General features: G+C 40.5%; 1 long non-coding RNA gene across 1 annotated transcript in view; it reads left to right on the top strand.

The window, feature by feature from the left end:
* Positions 1 to 201: 201 nt before the first annotated feature.
* Positions 202 to 20580, top strand: part of LOC113901265 — a 91244-nt gene continuing 70865 nt past the window's right edge. The window contains exons 1-2 of the long non-coding RNA XR_003513379.1: positions 202 to 340; positions 1581 to 1786. This is a non-coding gene — a long non-coding RNA (uncharacterized LOC113901265). The remainder of the gene's footprint in view (positions 341 to 1580; positions 1787 to 20580) is intronic.

The raw sequence follows: 20580 nt of genomic DNA, 5'->3' as shown, positions 1-20580 counted from the left end.
TGAGTCTTATTTTTATGACTGAATTGATTAAAACATTTAGATTCTTTCTCCGACTGTATCTGATTCCTGTTTCTGTAAATAAGCAGGACTTTCAATACTGCAGAGACAATAGACCTTCAATAGTTCTATGCATAAATTATGATGTTTGCTTGTCAGCAATACTGTCAGTGACGTCAGTGACAGAGTCAGCTAACAGTCGGGAGATACCACAGTCTCGAATTGCAGTGTGGATGTGAATCGATTCCTGTGGCTGGTTTTAAAAAACTGGATTTCTTACATATACAGTGAATCCAGTCTTCTGCTCTTTGGCTTAGAGTGTGGAAAGCATCTTCCCATCAAGGTAAGCAAAAATGTCCATGTTTTCCCCCTTGTTGGTTCTCTATGGGTGGCTACACTTTCATGATTGTCAGTTAAAGATGAATCAAATGGTTTTTATGACTCATGCTCTTGGTGTAAGATGGTGTTGGCTGATCTCTAAGCATACTCAGAAGCAGGAATAATCATATTCTCCTTCTCTTAGAAGGAGTAATTTTTTTTAATCTAGAATAAACTCTTCTTATCTGGAATAATTTATTTTATAATACATTTTTGGAGCATTAAAATGTTTTATGAACAGAGTTCATACTAAAAATATTGTATGGGTATCCAATTAAAAATGATCCATTAAAATAATAAAGTTTAAAAATACTAAATAAAAACAAATTTTATATTTTAATTTTTTAACCATTGAGACACAGAAGAAATAAGTTTAAAATATTTATTTATTTTCTTTTATTGCTTTAGAGGTGTCATTCTATCATCTTCTGGATTCTTTTCTTTCTATGGGGAAGTCACCTGTCAAATTTAATAGTATTCCTTTAGAGATAGCATAACTTTTTCTCTGGATGCTTATCATTTTTTTTCTCTTTATATTTAGTTTTCAGCAATTGGACTATGTAATGTTCCTACAGTTTGGGAGGGTGTTTTTATTATAAAAATTTTCTTTTTGTTTCCTCTAGCACTTCTTTTTTTTTTTTAACTTGGTCCTAATTCTTTTTTATTTATTTATTAACATTTTTGATTGCACTGGGTCTTCGTTGCTGTGTGTGGGCTTCCTCTAGTTGCAGCGAGCAGGGACTGCTCTTTGTTGCAGAGCACAGACTCTAGGGCTTGAAGGCTTCAGGAGTTGTGGCATGGGCATTGCTCCTCGGTGTGTGGCATCTTCCTGGACCAGGGATTGAACTCCTGTCCACTGCATTGGCAGGTGATTCCTATCCACTGTACCACTGGGGCAGCCCAGCACTGGACTTCTAAATGCAGGCCCTGTTCCTCAAACTGTGCCCAGAATTAACAAATTCCCCCAGGAGAACAATCATCTATACTAACTTGTCTCCAAAAGATTCTCCCATCTCTGGAATTTTAATGTCTTTTAATCCTTGCTGCCTCAGCTCTCTGATGTGCTTGAAATGTAATTTTTACAATTTCTTTGACTTCTGTCATAGCAGGGACTTGGACCTGTTGTAATCTATTACATCCTAACTAGATGGTTAAGTCCGAGCCTTCCTCTTTCCATCTCATTCGTGTCACGCTTCTGTCCACAGATGGAGTCTTTCCTCTTGAATGACATCGGCTCCATGACATGCAACAAAGCCATCGAGAGAATCATCTCAGCGATGACTGTTCAGCTTTGTCATCTGATCCTCTCAATGGAGAAAAAAGGCATGGAGAATGAAGTGTTTGCCTCTTTGGAGAAAACGGCAGAGGAGCTGGTTCAAGCTAGTGAAGGGTTTGTGCAAGTTGCCCAAAGGTAATAATTTCAAAGATCCCTTTATTTTGATCAGTTGGCTGAAGAGTATAAACACATTCTTATTATAGTTTCAGATACGTTGGGAAGAAGTCAGAGGTGACAAATAAATTGACAAAAACACAAAGCAAACTTACTTAATATGTTGTTATTTATTAGTTGGGATGTAATTTCAATAGGCAAACATTTCAGAATTAGCTGAGCTTTCCACTAAGAAGCCATCATATGTCCCATCAAACGGTTTCTAGAGTCATTCTTATTTCACAGATTATTATTATTTTTTTGCACTTCTTTTTCTAAAAATTAATTTATTTATTTTAATTGGAAGCTAATTAGTTTACAACATTGTGGTGGTTTCTGCCACACATCAACATGAATCAGCCATGGGTGTACACATGTCTCCCATTCCTTAACTCCCTCCCATCTCCCTCCCCATCCCATTCCTCTGGGTTGTCCCAGTGCACTGGCTTTGAGTGCCCTGTTTCATGCATCGAACTTGGCCTGGTCATCTATTTCACACATGGTAATATACATGCTTCAGTGCTATTCTCTCAAATCATCCCATCCTTGCCTTCTCCCACAGAGTCCAAAAGTCTGTTCTTTATATCTGTGTCTCTTTTGCTGTCTTGTATATAGTGTCGTCATTATCATCTTTCTAAATTCCATACACACATGTTAATATGCTGTATTAGTGTTTCTCTTTCTGACTTACTTCTTTCTGTATAATAGGTTCCAGTTTCATCCACCTCATGAGAACTGACTCAAATGCATTCTTTTTAATAGCTGAGTAATATTCCATTGTGTATATGTACCACAACTTTCTTATCCATTCATCTGCTGAATGGATGGACATTGAGGTACACGTGTCTCTTTCAATTCTGGTTTCCTGGTGTGTATGCCCAGCAGTGGGATTGCTTGGTCGTATGGCAGTTCTATTTCCAGTTTTTTAAGGAATCTCCATACCGTTCTCCACAGTGGTTGCACTAGTTTGCATTATTCCCACCAACAGTGTAAGAGGGTTCCCTTTTATCCATATCCTCTCCAGCATTTATTGTCTGCAGACATTTTGATAGCAGCCATTCTGACTGGCATGAGATTATACCTCACTGTGGTTTTGATTTGCATTTCTCTGATAATAAGTGCTGTTGAGCATCTTTTCATGTGTTTGTTAGCCATCTGTGTGTCTTCTTTGGAAAAATGTCTGTTTAGTTCTTTGGCCCATTTTTTGATTGGGTCGTTTATTTTTCTGGTATTGAGCTGCATGAGCTGCTTGTATTTTTAAGATTAATTCTTTGTCAGTTGCTTCATTTGTTATTATTTTCTCCCATTCTGAAGGCTATCTTTTCACACTGCTTATAGTTTCCTTCACTGTGCAAAAGCTTTTAAGTTTAATTAGGTCCCATTTGCTTATTTTTGCTTTTATTTCCATTACTCTGGGAGGTGGGTCATAGAGGATCTTGCTGTGATTTATGTCAGAGAGTGTTATGCCTGTTTTCCTCTAGGAGTTTTATAGTTTCTGGTCTTACATTTAGATCTTTAATCCATTTTGAGTTTATTTTTGTGTATGGTGTTAGAAAATGTTCTAGTTTCATTCTTTTACAGGTGGTTGACCGGTTTTCCCTGAACAACTTGTTGAAGAGGTTGTCTTTTCTCCACTGTATATTTTTGATTCCTTTGTCAAAGATAAGGTGTCCATAGCTGTGTGGATTCATCTCTGGGCTTTCTATTTTGTTCCATTGATCTATATTTCTGTCTTTGTGCCCGTACCATACTGTCTTGATGACTGTAGCTTTGTAGTACAGTCTGAAGTCAGGCAGGTTGATTTGTTCAGTTCCATTCTTCTTTCCCAAGATTACTTTGGCTATTTGAGGTTTTTTGTGTTTCCATACAAATTGTGAAATTATTTGTTCTAGTTCTATGAAAAATGCCATTGGTAGCTTGATAGGGATTGCATTGAATCTATAGATTGCTTTGGGTAGTGTACTCATTTTCACTATATTTATTCTTCTGATCCATGAACACGGTATATATCTCCATCTATTTGTGTCATCTTTGATTTCTTTCATCAGTGTTTTATAGTTTTCTATATATAGGTCTTTTGTTTCTTTAGGTAAATTTATTCCTAAGTATTTTATTCTTTTCATTGCAAAGGTAAATGGGATTGTTTCCTTAATTTCTCTTTCTGTTTTCTCATTGTTAAGTTCAGTTCAGTTCAGTCGCTCAGTCATGTCCGACTCTTTGTGACCCCATGAATCGCAGCACGCCAGGCCTCCCTGTACATCACCAACCCCCGCAGTTCACCCAAACTCACGTCCATCGAGTCGGTGATGCCATCCAGCCATTTCATCCTCTGTCGTCCCTTTCTCCTCCTGCCCCCAATCCCTCCCAACATCAGAGTCTTTTCCAATGAGTCAACTCTTTGCATGAGGTGGCCAAAGTATCGGAGTTTCAGCTTTAGCATCAGTCCTTCCAATGAACACCCAGGACTGATCTCCTTTAGGATGGACTGGCTGGATCTCCATGCAGTCCAAGGGACTTGCAAGAGTCTTCTCCAGCACCACACTTCAAAAGCATCAATCCTTTGGCACTCAGCTTTCTTCACAGTCCAACTCTCACATCCATACATGACCACAGGAAAAACCATAGCCTTGACTAGATGGACTTTTGTTGGCAAAGTAATGTCTCTGCTTTTGAATATGCTATCTAGGTTGGTCATAACTTTCCTTCCAAAGAGTAAGCGTCTTTTAATTTCATGGCTGCAGTCACCATCTGCAGTGATTTTGGAGCCCCCAAAAATCAAGTCTGACACTGTTTCCACTGTTTCCCCATCTATTTGCCATGAAGTGATGGGACCAGATGCCATGATCTTCATTTTCTGAATGTTGAGCTTTAAGCCAACTTTTTCACTCTCCTCTTTCACTTTCATCAAGAGGCTTTTGAGTTCCTCTTCACTTTCTGCCATAGGGTGGTGTCATCTGCATATCTGAGGTTATTGATATTTCTCCCGGCAATCTTGATTCCAGCCTGTGCTTCTTCCAGCCCAGCATTTCTCATGATGTACTCTGTATATAAGTTAAATAAGCAAGGTGACAATATACAGCCTTGATGTACTCCTTCTCCTATTTGGAACCAGTCTGTTGTTCCATGTCTAGTTCTAACTGTTTCTTCCTGACCTGAACCCTTAGCTCCTGCTGAATACAGGACTACAAACTCCAAGACATGTCTTTTTTAGTATTATCCCATATCGCTTTGCTCAGATGTGTCATCAGCAAAATCCAAAACACTGAGAAATGGACTTTGTCCCTTCAGATGATCCAACAAGTGATCTTTGAGCAAAAAGAGCAAATCTGACAGTAATAGATTGTGGAAAACTGCCAGCAGAGTCTTATCATGTATCCACAGCTCACCAAAAAGCAGTTAAGATGGAAAATACTTCTGTTTGTAGACAATGGTGTTGTAATCTCCATCTTGGGCTGACATGGATGTCCAGGGGGAGGGGCTGAGAGCTTAAACCCACGTGGTTTTGGTTTTCCCTGTGGTTAGAAACCATACATCCCCAAGATACATTCCTGTCACTACGTGAAGGCTGTGAAAAATGCAAGACAGGGTATGTCTGGCTCTGGGAAATACTTAGCCCTGAGTATCAACTGTAAATCAGCAAAAACACCTGAATTATCAAGACTGTTGAGCAAACTCGGCTCAGAACTTGGTCTCGTATGCACATGGGTATAAAGCTATTGAGTCTCACATGCTGCCAGGTCCCAGGGAGTTCCCAACCTCACGAGATTCATCTGAGAATCTGTCACCCAGCCAGACCCTGCAAACCCATCACTCCACTCTTCCTGTCTGGGCTGTTAAGATTCTGCCAGGGTGTTTTCCTTTCTTATTTCAGCAAATCCAGCAAAGTAAGCCTTGTCTACTCAGTGGGGTTTTTTGACAGTGTTTTGCTAAAGCCTAAAGTTGACAAAAGCTGTAAACACAAGACTCAAGAGTTTATCTGTAGGATAGCAAGGCATGCCTAGAAATAGAATTGGGAAACAATCTTTCCACAATACATAGAGCAATAATAAAATGCTTATAAACAATGACCACAAGAAAGGCACAGGAGCTGTGTAAATAAAGCAATAGAGTCATTCTGAAAGAAGTAATGGAAAATGCCAACAAAATGGAAAAGTGCGAGAAGAATAAAAGTATCAGTTTCTCCCAAATTATCATAGAATTCATACATTCTTGAAGGGCCACAACACTTTACAACATTTTACCACGTTAAACAATTAGCGTCATTCTCAAATTGGTAACTTTAGATGAAATATGAGTAGAGTGTTACATCTCTAATTTATTTTGGTGGATAAATGATATCAAAATAGATAACCATTAGTATTATCTTTATAAAGATAAATAATATTTAATTATATCTTCAGTTCAGTTCAGTCACTCAGTCATGTCCGACTCTTTGCGACCCCATGAATTGCAGCACGCCAGGCCTCTCTGTCCATCACCAACTCCCGGAGTTCACTCAGACTCATGTCAGTGATGCAATCCAGCCATCTCATCCTCTGTCGTCCCCTTCTCCTCCTGCCCCCAATCCCTCCCAACATCAGAGTCTTTTCCAAGGAGTCAGCTCTTCGCATGAGGTGGCCAAAGTATCGGAGTTTCAGCTTTAGCATCAGTCCTTCCAAAGAACACCCAGGACTGATCTCCTTTAGAATGGACTGGTTGGATCTCCTTGCAGTCCAAGGGACTTGCAAGAGTCTTCTCCAACACCACACTTCAAAAGCATCAATTCTTCGGCGCTTAGCCTTCTTCACAGTCCAACTCTCACATCCATACATGACCACAGGAAAAACCATAGCCTTGACTAGATGGACTTTTGTTGGCAAAGTAATGTCTCTGCTTTTGAATATGCTATCTAGGTTGGTCATAACTTTCCTTCCAAAGAGTAAGCGTCTTTTAATTTTATGGCTGCAATCATCATCTGCAGTGATTTTGGAGCCCCCAGAAATCAAGTCTGACACTGTTTCCACTGTTTCCCCATCTGTTTGCCATGAAGTGATGGGACCGGATGCCATGATCTTAGTTTTTTGAATGTTGAGCTTTAAGCCAACTTTTTCACTCTCCTCTTTCACTTTCATCAAGAGGCTTTTGAGTTCCTCTTCACTTTCTGCCATAAGGGTGGTGTCATCTGCATATCTGAGGTTATTGATATTTCTCCCGGCAATCTTGATTCCAGCTTGTGCTTCTTCTAGCGGCATTTAAATTAAACTTAATTTAAGTCATTCTGATTTTTTAATATTTTTCATTTTAATTTATCTTTTAATTTTAAAGATAATGTAGAAGTAGTATAATTTTCATTGAACAAATCAAGGTGATCTATTGAAGGGAAAGTAATGTTTAGATGAAAAAAATTGAGTCATATTTTGTAAACTTTTATTACCTTCATTTTAACAAAGTCACTGTTTTCAGTTATTTATATAAATATCCTTTCCCTTCAACAGAACACGAAGGCTATGCAGTGATAGTCAGCAGTCTTGTATATTTTGTCAAATTTCAGCCACATAACACTCATAATTTCACGTATTTTTAAGTCTTGTCTTGAAGATTCACATGTTATTTGATAGTTTATTGGCATTTTTGTCTTTAAAAATGTAACACATCATACACTCACCTCACTTGCACTTTTGCTCACGACTGTTAGTCTGCAGGAGGGTTCCTGAATTCATCTGAAAAGCTGGCAATGGGGTGAGGAAGCATGGGCATCCCGAGAAGCTGGAGTGGGGATGGGGCACAGCTCTAGGGGGGGATGGAGGAGCTCTAGGTACAGAGAAACTACGGAGGGACTTTGACTGCAGTTTCTTGACCACAGTACTTATTTATTTTTACTGTTGTATCTTTATGCTTTTATTTGTACATTTTACTACTGTAATACAGACAAAATGAAAGACCAGTATTGGACTGAAAAATTCAGCAATGTCATATCACTTAAGACCTATCTGGTCTTAGGTGAAGATTATTCTCAACGTCACACTCTATGAAGCTATAGCATCGATTATTGTAAAACCCGTTTTAGGTATGTATGGAAGTACAGTATCGTGGATCTGAAATGTTTCTGAAACAATCTCATAAGAAATAGAAATTTTTATTTATTTTTTAAGTATTTGTTTTTCTGCACCTGGTCTTGTTTGTGACATGTGGGATCTAGTTCCCTGACCAGGGATTGAACCTGCACCCCTTGCACTGGGAAAAGAAATATTTTTTCCCCTAATTTTTATTTGGTTGTTAGCTCTGAATATGGCAACTAAGGCTCTGTATAGGAACATACGGATATGATGAAGAATTTAAGAATAGAAGACTTAGAGAGGAGTTTTGTTGTGGTAAATAAAACAAAAGAGGGGAAAGGGCAAGTAACACTTTGCTTTAAATGTGAGGCAAGTGCAAGTTCAAAAACAAGAAATGTGATGGAAAAGGCCACTCCAGTATTTAATGAGGAAATATTGTGTGAGGGACCAGGCAGGTTCTGGGTCATTCTGTTCTGTGGGACACACCAAGCACAGGCAGTCAAGTAGAGCTTTACTGTTGTCCTTCAATCTGTCATTGTTTATGGGCTTCCCTGGTGGCTCAGATGGTAAAGAATCCACCTGCAATGCAGGAGACCTGAGTTTGATCCCTGGGTTAGGAAGATCCCCTGGAGGAGGGCATGGTAACCCACTCCAATATTCTTTCCTGGAGAATCCCCATGGACAGAGGAGCCTGGCAGGCTATAGTCATGGGATCACAGAGTCAGACACAACTGAGCAACTAAGCACAGCACAGCACATCACTGTTACATGCCGGTTACAGGCCTGCCCCGGTGGCTCAGTGGGTAAAAATCCGCCTGCAATGCAGGAGCCACAGGAGATACAGGTTTGATCCCTGCATCGGGAAGATCCCCTGGAGGAGGAAATGGCAACCCACTCCAGTGTTCTCGCTTGGAGAATTCCATGGATTGAGGAGCCTGGCAGGCTACAGCCCATGGGATCACAAAGAGTAGGACATGAGTGAAGCACACACCCACGCATATGACGATTACACTTCAGTGAAACAGTTTAAGAAACAGTAACTACCAGTAATCTAGATATTTCCATTGTACTTCTATAAAACTAACAGGAAATACTTTTTTTAAAAATTGGATCTTATATTCACTTTGTCGTGCAGTTGCTAAATTGTGGCCAACTCTTTGTGATCCCATGGACTGCTGTCTTTTCATACTGTTCATGGGGTTTTCCAGGCAAGAATATTGGAGTGGGTTGCCATTTTCTTCTCCAGTGGACCACATTTTGTTAGAACTCTTCACCTTGACCTGTCTGTCTTGGGTGGTCCTGCTTGGCATGGCTCAGAGCTTCATTGAGTTATGCAAACCCCTTTGCCAGGACAATGCTGTGATGTCTAAAATAAATAACTAATGAGAACCTACTATGCAGCACAGGAAACTCTCCTCAGTGCTCCACGGTGACTTAAATGGGAAAGAAATTTAAAAAAGAGGGGATATGTGTATACATGTGGCTGATTCACTTTGCTGTACAGCAGAAATTAACACAACAGTGTAAAGTAACTAACTATATGCCAATTAAAAAAAAGTAAAGAAAAATAATGAGACTGTTACATTTCTGTTTAAAGGCATTAGAATGAGCACAGCTCAGCTGGTGATACATAAATCTAAAGCCTTATGAAGTACTCGAGGCATAATTCATGAGATAAGAAAATGATGAATGAGAAGATGGATGTTAGCTGAGCCTATTGAGGTAATCATTTCACAGTACATAGCAATCAAAACTGTCATGCTGTATGTCTTAAACTTATACAGTGATGTATGTCAATTATTTCCTAATACAGCTTTTAAATTTTAAAATCATAAAACAAAAAAATAGGTCTTATTGGTGTCATTTAGATCAGCCCCATGAGAAGCCTTCTGTCCTCACGGGGTCTTCCTTCAAACACCAACCTCCCTTTCTGAAGTGTGAATGTTTCCTCAGTTCCTGTGTGCAAAATTCAAAGCCTCTGACATGGTACACAGAAGTGCTCCGAATCTGAACCTTGTAAATCGCCCTCACCTTCTCTTATATCCAAACACCTCTTCGTCTTAGATATGCAGAGTCATTTGTGATTATTTCTGTTCATCACCTCTGCACGCGTTGTCCTTCCTGACTACCTGGAAAACTCCCAATATCCTCTAAGAGATAACCTGAGTGTTAACTTCTCTAAATTGAATTCTATTCAGGGAGTGCACTTGAGCACCTCCCCTGAAAGACTTTCTTCTGGACCCTGAACCAGCTTTCCCTGCCCTGGAGCCTAACTCAGCCTGGCGACCCACTACGCTGAAGCCCCACAGTGAGCTGTATGTGCCCTGAATAATTTATATCATAATGTCGGACACCGCTGAGCGACTGAACAAGGACTCCCAAGCAAATCTTTTACGGTTGCTATTGCAGGGAATGGCCACAAGGAGGCGGGCTTTTCTCAAGCCCGATTGTGATTACCCGGGAAACGAGCTTTTGAGAGTTTTAATTCAAGGCTGTAATGTACCTGAACGAACACCCAAAAGCTTTTGTGTTTTTCCTGAGTATTCTTTTTTAAATTAACCTTTATTCCATATTATAGTAACGTTGATACCCAACATGTTGTCGGTGGCATGTGAACGGAATATATTTTCTATTTTGCTGTTATTTCTGCTTTCTCACCGTTGTACCCTGATTAAATTCTAGAGATGTAACTTCTGTTTCTTTTTAATTTACCATCTAAGCCACTGGGGAAACCCCTCATCTGCATTAGCAGAACAAAAATAATACCATCAAAGTTAAAAATCTGATTATGAAATAACTTGTTCCAAATTACTTGGAAGTAGTTAGGTCTTTCTTTTTGAAAGGAATGATTTTGAAATAACCCAGACTTTGGTCGATCTTGCATTTAATTTCTGTGTTAAAATAGCAGAGGTATTTGAAATATTCTTTCCATTTATTTTGAACCCTTCACTGAGAAACTAAACCACACAGCACCTTTGCCCATTAGGCTCAGGCAGTTTGATAAAAGCGAATGAAAAAAACAAGACAGTTCAGATGTCCTAAGACAGTTTGGTAAGTGATTTGTCTCTCAAGAAACTGCGAGGCTTGAGTTCACTGCTGCTGATGCATAATACACCTCAGAAGCATAGAAGGGTCACTGATGTACATACATGTCATTGAGCATTATCTTCTATCAACCAGAGACCAAGGGTTTCAGGAACTATGGCAGGAAGCTCTCACCTCCTGCTGACTCTGAATCTCTGTGACTTCCTGAGCTCTTTGAAAGTGAAAGTCACTCAGTCCTGTCTGACTCTTTGCAACCCCACTGACTATACAGTCCATGGAAGTCTCCAGGGCAGAATACTGGAGTATGCTGCAGAATACTGTTACCTTCTGCAGAGGATTTTCCAAACCCAGGGATCGAACCCAGGTCTCCTGCATTGTGGGCAGACTCTTTACCAGCTGAGCCACTAGGGAAGCCCAAGAATACTGGAGTGGGTAGCCTATCCCTTCTCCAAAGGATCTTCCTGACCTAGGAATCGAACTGGGGTCTCCTGCATTGCAGGCAGATTCTGAGCTCCTTATTTAATGAATTCTGTCCCCTTTCCCTTCCTCCCCGTTGACTGATGGTGACAACACTCCACAGAGCAGAAGGTCTGATCCAATAACCAACTATGGGCTCTTCTCTTCCTTTTCCAGTCCTGCCTTTTCACCTCTTTCTCTTTTCTCTGCTCATTGCTCACCTTTGCCATTATCAGTGGGAGGTGGTGGACAAGCATTATTCAAGTGAAAATGCATTGCTATCCCAGTAGGAACATTTTAATTCAGACATAAGAGCAACTCACAATGAATATAGACTTGTAGAGTTTTCCATAGATTTGTTGTTCAGTCGCTCAGTTGTGTCTGACTTTGGTTAAGGTGGATTCTTAACCACTGGACCACCAGGGACATCCCTGAAAATTTCACTTTTATAAACTGAGATAACCAGTTTGATTTGTGGCGTTACCTAAATGTACAGTTGAGTGCCAAGTCACACAGTTATTTCAAGTCTTAGACACACACAGCCACAGCACAAAGCATTTCTTCATACATCTGCAGAAAGCGTGCACTCTTACCAAAACTCTGGCTTACAAGTTTCAAAGTGATGACTGTAAAACCGCCATCAACGTCGTGAGAATCACTAACAGATTTCCAGCTACACTTTGACAACATCTTCGTTGTCGCCTTGGGGCTCTTGAGAACACTGGGCACAAATAAGATCCAGCCCTTCACCAGACAGTGTTTTTAATGTGCTGAGCTCTGCCTCCCCGGTGCTGGGCAGACAGCAGCAGGAGAGCTCATATTCTTCTTACTTTTCTGAAAGGCATTATTACAGCCTTTCTCTTACCTGAAGATGATGAACTTTTTTTCAAAAACATACATTACAAAACTGTATTTAGTCATCCTGTTTATGGATTAGTTGGAGAAAGTTCTTGTGAGATACATAAAACAGTAACTATGAGCTAAAACTGGTTTATTAATACTTCAAATTCAAAACTATGTACATTAGCTCTATTTCTGATTTGGATCAAATTAACTTGAAGAAATCAGATCATTCTTCATCAGATTGAAGAAATTAGTAGACCGAAAGAGAAAGGATGTTTTTACCTACTCTCTAAGACTCTGGCCTTTAGTTCTGATATTGTAAGGAAGTGCTTTCTGTATTAGCCAAAACAATTCTTCATATTCCAGACTTTAGCTTTTGAGGGCATAGGTATAACCCATTTAGGTGAGAAAGAAGCAACAGAAAATGGATGTTCAGGAAAATTTTAAACAGAATGAGTGACTTGCATTTTGCTCTGCCCCGTTTTCCATAATTGTTTTCTGGGCTGTTGATTTCCTATTGGGAAATGTGGGTTTTGAAAATAAGCAGACCTGCCTTTTCTAATTGATTAAATGGAGTGGGAAGGCAGAAAAAAGAACTGACTCTATTAAAACTGACTCTTTGAAGGTAGAAATCTGTGAAAACCCTTGGCAGCTCCCAAAGGTGTTGGTCTTTTTATTTGTTAATAATAACACTTGATCTATGCTTGTTAACATTGGAACAATTAGCTTTCTATTTTAATGGAGGTGCACAGTGCTCTTTGTACTTAATCCACACAGAACATATGAAAATGGCCTGTTCAGTGGTTCCAATGGAAAAATGCTGGCCAGAGGATGCTCGGTGAGGCATGATGGGGTGCGGGGGAGGGGGGAGCTGCCCACTTGGCCTTCGAGCTGAGGAGGGGCAGGGAGCTGGCTGTGGTTTCCATCTCAGCTTCCACAGAATAAACAGAGGCAGGCCAGCAACCTTGGCTCAAAGGAGTTGGGGGACTTCTCTGGTGGCTCAGTGGTAAAGAATCTGCCTGCCAATGTAGGAGAACTGAGTTCAATCCCGGGGTTGGGAAGATCCCCTGGAGAAGGAAATGGCACCCCACTCCAGTATTCTTGCCTGGAGAACCCCATGGACAGAGGACCTGGTGGGCTACAGTCCATGGGGTCGCAAACAGCTGGGCACGACTGAAGGACTGAACAATAGAGAGCTCTCAGCTCAGAGGCACTCACACTGTACCTGACAGCTGACATATGAATTCAATCAGCACTATGAACACTAGCTTATCATTTTTAAGTATTTCAAGTGTTCCCATAGTTAATTTATCAAAGACATTTCATTTTTAATTTAGTTTTTTGTTAAATTATAAAAGTTTACCTTTAAAAATTGAGACACAAATGTAACTTTTAGAAAACTTTCCATGAAAGATTATTTATTATAAAAAAAATTACACTTTCTTTGAGTCCCACCTTTTTTCAACCTTGTTCTGTGTAGCTGTCGGCAACTCTTGTCAGTAGTAAGATGGTTTAACTTACTTTTGAGCCCATCAGTGAATCAGAGTGAAAACAATTTTAAATTACCCTGAGAGAAAGAAAATCAAAGAGTACCGTTCATTCTCCTTTGAAGTCTGCTCTGCTATATATAAGACATTTGCATGTAGAACGCTCTGAGGTGACCCCCAAAGCAGAAACAACTCGTGACGTTAATGACCATGTGCTCACACAGCCAGATTATGGACTGTAGCCTCCAGCAGGCTCCTCTGTCCATGAGATTCTCCAGACAAGATTACTGAAGTGGGTTATCATGCCTTCCTCCAGGGGATCTCCCCAGCCCAGGGATTGAACCCCGGTCTCCTGCATTGCAGCAGATTCTTTTCCCTCTGAGCCACCAGGGAAGCCACAAGATTATCTCAGACTGTTGCCAGTTTGTAGAGGGTCCCCATCTGTGTCTCCTGAGAATTTATGATCATGGGGAAAGGCGCATGCGGCTCACGGCTTCTTGCTGCTCCCCCGTGGGTTTAAATCCTCTGTCCTGTGCTGGGTCCAGAGACTTGCGTTCATGATTTGTCTTCCATGCACGTCAGTTGTTATGAGAAACCAGTACAGATGTCCTTGTAGTGCAGAATCTGTCTTTACATTTCAACAATTAGGACTTTATTTTACCTCTGCTCTTTTATTATTCTCTTTGAGTATGCTCTTATTTCTCTGTATGACTGTAAAATTATAAAAAATGTAATTGCCACTAGTTAGTAAAAGGTACCTGGTGCGTTTTCAAAAACCTTCACATGCTACTAGTACACTTGTTAGAACTTTTTAAAATCATAAATGAAGTTTTTACTCATTAGCAGTGAAAATGACAGTGATAATAAGAGCTTAGAATTTAATTTTAAGCATACTACTTTTTAACATATATTGAAAATATGGAAATGGAGATGGAAATGAAATTTTTGTTTTATTTTAAGCATGTCATTACTCAGATTGCTTTCCTAGTACTCTTGTGACTCGTGAAGCACTTCTGTAATGAAGAATATCTGCCGTGAAATGGTCAAGTGTTCAGTACTTATGTTTCTGCTGCTGCTGCTGCTGCTGCGTCGCTTCAGTCATGTCCGACTCTGTGCGACCCCATAGACGGCAGCCCACCAGGCTCCCCCGTCCCTGGGATTCTCCAGGCAAGAACACTGGAGTGGGTTGCCATTTCCTTCTCCAATGCATGAAAGTGAAAAGTCAAAGTGAAGTCGTTCAGTCGTGTCGGACTCTTAGCGACCCCATGGACTGCAGCCTACCAGGCTCCTCCGTCCATGGGATTTTCCAGGCAAGAATACTGGAGTGGGGTGCCATTGCCATGTTTCTGCTAAAGACATAAGACTTTTTCAAAGGTCAGTCGTTTGAGGTTAGCATCTGAGGACCACCTGGATTTTATCCTTCTTTTGTATTTCTCTACAGTCATGTCACTGGACCAATGCAAGGACATCCCCTGATGCCCATTATCATCATCAATGCACTTTACATTTGTCTTCGCAATGAGTTGCTTAGCAACTGACCTGATGAAACCTATTGGATCTTCTCTCTGTCTTTTTGGAATATGTCAGGAACTAAATGGAGTAGGTTTGATTTTGCACAATATTTTAGCATTCTACCATCTCTGAAGGTTTATAAGCAGTTTTATTTATTTGTTTTTGAATAGGTCTTATTTTTGTTCTTTAAACCCAGACTTCCTTGAATGGGTTTTATTTTTGTTCTTCAGTCTTGTGACTTCCATTACTTGGAAGTCAATTATAACTTTTACTATATCTTCAAGTTATATTATTCCTAATATTTGAAGATTTGTTTTATATATTAGATCTTAGCTCAAACTTGATCAGTCTTTGTAATAAGTCAATTAAATTATGCTATGTCAAAATATAATGTTAGATTATTGGTAAATAGGCATGATTTCTACCTCTAGCAAAGGAGTTTAAAATTCATCTGGAGCCACACAGCTTTATTCTATACTTGATGTCTCAGTTGGTAAAGAATCTGCCAGCAGTGTGGGAGATCCAGGTTTGATCCCTGGGTTGGGAAGATCCCCTGAAGAAGGGAATGGCAACCCACTCCAGTATTCTTGCCTGGAGAATCCCATGGACAGAGGAGCCTGGTGGGCTACAGTCCATGGGGTTGCAAAAAGTTGGATACGACTGAGGAGCTAACACTTTAATTTTCTGACAAAGAAAAGCAGTGTTTGATAAGTGACCAACAAGTACAGTGAGTACAGGGATTCAGGAAGGAAGCAAAAATAATATCCTTGATGTTATTCAGGAAAGGATAACCATGATAGATTTCTTGGATACCATAGGGAGATAAGAGAATGCAGAACTTTCTAGATGGATGGAGAAAATACAACATTCCTGAATTCGTTTTAGGTGTACAGAAATGCATAAAAGTGGCAACATTTGTAAAGGCATTGACTTTTTTTCTTAAACCATTCTAATGCGATTAGTATATAATTTAAGGTAGAATACCTATCTTTCGCAAGTGTTACATCAATGAATAGTTTACCTCATTAAAAATCACACAGTAAAGATGTCTACAGCAAAAAGATTAATAATGTTATAGTTGGAGTTATAGATATTTTATACAAAAAAAAGAATGTGATATTCCAGTTCATATTTTGAGTTAAACCACTGCTTCATTCAGTTAACAAGTAGTAAGTATCTCAAAGAGTCAGACATGACTGAGCTCCCCTGCACACCTCATAAACAGAAATGGAGAAGCAATGTAATGCAACAATGTTTATGGCATATTTAATACTCCCAGGAGGTTATTCACATGATTCTATGTTTCACTTTTGCACCTGGAATACATTGGACATTGAATTTTTTTTTTTTATGCTGAGTTTCAAGGCATTTTGTTCCCCTCCAGTGAGCCAATCAACCCAGAACCATCACTAAAAAGTCACTCTTTCCATTACACTGTCCCTATTATCATAAATCTGGAGAAGGCGATGGCACCCCACTCCAGTACTCTTGCCTGGAAAATCCCATGGACAGAGGAGCCTGGTAGGCTGCAGTCCATGGGGTTGCGAAGAGTCGGACACGACTGAGCGACTTCACTTTGACTTTTCACTTTCATGCATTGGAGAAAGAAATGGCAACCCACTCCAGTGTTCTTGCCTGGAGAATCCCAGGGACGGGGGAGCCTGGTGGGCTGCCGTCTATGGGGTCGCACAGAGTCAGACATGACTGAAGTGACTTAGCAGCAGCAGTATCATAAATCAGATAATTCTCTGTGTGTGTGTGTGTATGTCCTTCTAAATTCTCAATTCTGTTCCCTTGGTTGGGTTTTCTCTCCATGGATCAATTTCCTATTGTGTTAATTACTTTATAATAAAAATTCTCCACAGATGATGATGTAAATTCTCCAGGTTTGTTCTTCTTGCTTGGACATGCTAAATCCTTTGACTTGCCATATGGTTTTACAGCCATCTTGATAATTTCCACAACAACTTCTACTGGGATTAAAAAATATATATATTGGAGAATTCTACTGGGATTTTAATTAATAAATCTATGGATCAATCTGGGGAGAACTGATAGCTTTACAATATTGAAATTTTTAATCCAAAAATCTGATATATCCTCTATTCAGGCCTTTAAGTGTTTCCCCTTTAATTTTCTTCAATAATATTTTGCAGTTTGCAGTCTAACTTGTACTAGATTTATTCCTAGGTATTTGGTCTTTTACATATTTTTGGTGAAAGTGAAATTCACTCAGTCGTGTCTGACTCTTTGCAACCCCCTGGACTATACAGTCCATGGAATTCTTCAGGCCAGAGTACTGGAGTGGGTAGCCTTTCCCTTCTCCAGGGGATCTTTCCAACACAGGAATTGAACCCAGGTCTCCCTCACTGCAGGTGGATTCTTTATCAGCTGATCCACAAGAGAAGCCCAAGAATACTGGAGTGGGGAGCCTATGCCTTCTCTGGTATTTGGTCTTTAAGGCATTTTGGTAAATCATATTTAAAATTCTTTTGTTTTCAATTTCCTTTTATTTTTATAAAGGAATGCAATGGATCACTGACGAATGAATCACTGGGCAGTGATCATCTTAAATTCAAATTTATTTTAAAAATTGTTTGGATTTTTGACACAATCACATGGTATACAGTAAATGATGGTTTTGTATTTCTTACTTTCCAATTCCCGTGCCTTTCATCTCTTCTTTGTAGTCTAACTGCACTGGTTCAAGTATAATTCTTAATAGAAATTACCGCGGTTTTCCCCTCTCATCTTTTATGTGATAAATCGCACTTGTTGCATTACTAAAGATAAGCCACTCTTACTTGCAGAAAGTGAAGAGGAACTAAAGAGCCTCTTGATGAAAGTGAAAGAGGAGAGTGAAAAATTTGGCTTAAAACTCAACATTCACAAAACCAAGATCATGGCATCTGGTTCCATGACTTGATGGCAAACAGATGGGGAAATAATGGAACAACAGTGACAGGCTTTATTTTCTTGGGCTCAAAAATCACTGCAGATGGTGACTGCAGTCATGAAATTAAAAGATGTTTGCTCCTTGGAAGAAAAGCTATGGCCAACCTAGTCAGCATATTAAAAAGCAGAGACGTTACTTTGACGATAAAGGCCCGTCTAGTCAAAGCCATGGTTTTTCCGGTAGTCATGTATGGATGTGAAATTTGGACCATAAAGAGAGCTGAGCGCCGAAGAATTGATGCTTTTGAAGTGTGGTGTTGGAGAAGACTCTTGAGAGTCCCTTGGACTGCAAGATGAAACCAGTTAATCCTAAAGGAAATCAGTCCTGAATATTCTTTGGAAGGACTGATGCTGAAGCTGAAGCTCCAATACTTTGGCCACCTGATTCGAAGAGCAGGTTCATTGGGAAAGACTCTGATGCTGAGAAAGATTGAAGGCAGGAGGAAAAAAGGCCAACAGAGGATGAGATGGTTGGATGGCATCACTGACTTAATGGACATGAGTTTGAGCAAGCTCTGGGAGATGGTGAAGGACAGAGAATCCTGGCGTGCTGCAGACCATGAGGTTGCAAGGAGTCAGACATGACTGAGTGACTGAACAACAAGGACCTTTGAAGTAGAAGTGCGGGTAAGCACACATGGTGTGACTGTCATTACAGGAAGTCTCCACAAGGCGGCAGCACTTTTGCCTGCCCGCCTCTAGTTCCTCAGACAACCAGAGCCTTAGGGAAAGTGTCTTCCTGGGCTGTGAATTGGAGTGGAACATGCCAGAACAAATGCCTGCAGGCTTGTGTCTCTCGGTTTCTTCCCCCTAAAGCTTCACATACCCGACCCCCAGGCTAATCCCAACAGAAACCACAGCACCCAACTGAGGGTACTTGGGTGCTAGGAGGCTGCACTCTAAGGACGGAGGCTTGAGTTGGGAACCCCAGCACCAGGCGATGCGCAGGCTAGGTCACTATTGCCTCCACAATCCTCCCGGCTTCGATCCCACTCAGGAATCTGGTCCCAGTCAAGACAAGCAGACATTTGTGATTTTAAAAGGGACTCAGAAATAATAATAATAATAACTAAAAAGGGGCTCAATGAACGGCACCCTGCCAGGCTGTCTGGACCCTACCCCAGTCCAGCCTTGGGACTCAAACCTACTCAGGCTCCTGGGATGCCATCGAAGCCCAGATGAGGGAGCTTGGAAGGAATAAAGTTGGCATTGGTTTTTCTCTCCTTTCCTTTGACTTCATCCCGATTGTATGTGGGAGTACAGTCAATCTGCCACCCTGTGCTTGTTGTCAGTATACAGTCATGTGATTCAGGTATGGTGTATCTATGGAGCATATTTAGCCTTTTTTGGGTTCTTTTGCCATAGAGCTTATCGCAGAAGGTCAAGCAACCTGCTGAGCATCTGGTCCTTGTGGGTCATCTTTCTCAATACAGTGTTCTGTGTATATGAGGAAGGAAGGAAGAAAATAGTCTATGTGGAATATCTCTTAGAGATGCACATTTCTGTGTATAGGTGAGAGAGAGAGAGATTTCTGTGTGCGTGTGGAAGGGAGAGAGGAAGGAAGGAAGCTGATAATCCTTGTGGATTATTATTACAGATACAGATTTCTGGGTCTATATTAGTCCCAACCTCCTAATTCATCCCAGGGCCTTCATTTTTTTTTTTAACTCTTGGTTTTAATTAGAATTCTCAGAGTTTGTCTTTGGGTTGTAAATTCTTTCTTTTGTTTCACTTTTTTAAAAAAAATTTTGCCTAGAAGGGACATCTTGTGTTACTGCCTTCCTTTGGCTGAGTTCTTTTAGGGTATGGTCCTTCTAGAGCTATCCCTGTGGTTACCAGTGGCATAATTTCCTTACTTTGGTTTTGGTTTTTATGGCTAATAGTCCATTGTGTATACATAGCATGTCTTGTTTAAGTTTAATGTGCTGGTACAGATTTTGCTGTCTCTCTGTGTCTGCTGTTGTGAGTCGTGCTGCAGGGCTAGGTCGGGTGCATGTGGATTTCTGAATGGCGGGTTTCTCGGGATCTAGGCCCAGACGTGGGAATGTCAGATCCTAGGCTTAGCCTCTCTGGATAGTGTATTTTCAGGCATTCAGAGACTGTCCTTTATACTGCATGTTGTCACTGTGCCTTCCCACCTATTGTATAGGGGTGTCCCCTTTCCTCAGGCTCTCCTGCCTTTAGTGTTTATGGCCTTCTGAGGATGCTCTGATGGGACTTGATTTCTTGTTTTCACTTTAATTGCCATTCCTGCATTAGGGATGCTGAGCATCTTGTCCTGTGTTGGACGTTTGGGTCTTTGTTTTTTTTCCATAAGCGGTGTGAGGAAGATTTACCTGTGACAGTTGGCTTCCTGAAAGCTGGTTGTATTTGGAATTTATTTCTGCAATTCCTGCCCCCAGGACAGCTGAGGACAGCTGTCATTAACAGATTCCAACGCTTG

This window comes from Bos indicus x Bos taurus, chromosome 11 (assembly GCF_003369695.1).
Source record: "Bos indicus x Bos taurus breed Angus x Brahman F1 hybrid chromosome 11, Bos_hybrid_MaternalHap_v2.0, whole genome shotgun sequence".
In the NCBI taxonomy this organism is placed as follows: domain Eukaryota; kingdom Metazoa; phylum Chordata; class Mammalia; order Artiodactyla; family Bovidae; genus Bos; species Bos indicus x Bos taurus.
The sequence above is the reverse complement of the archived record's forward strand: the minus strand, read 5'-3'. Positions and strand labels throughout refer to the sequence as shown.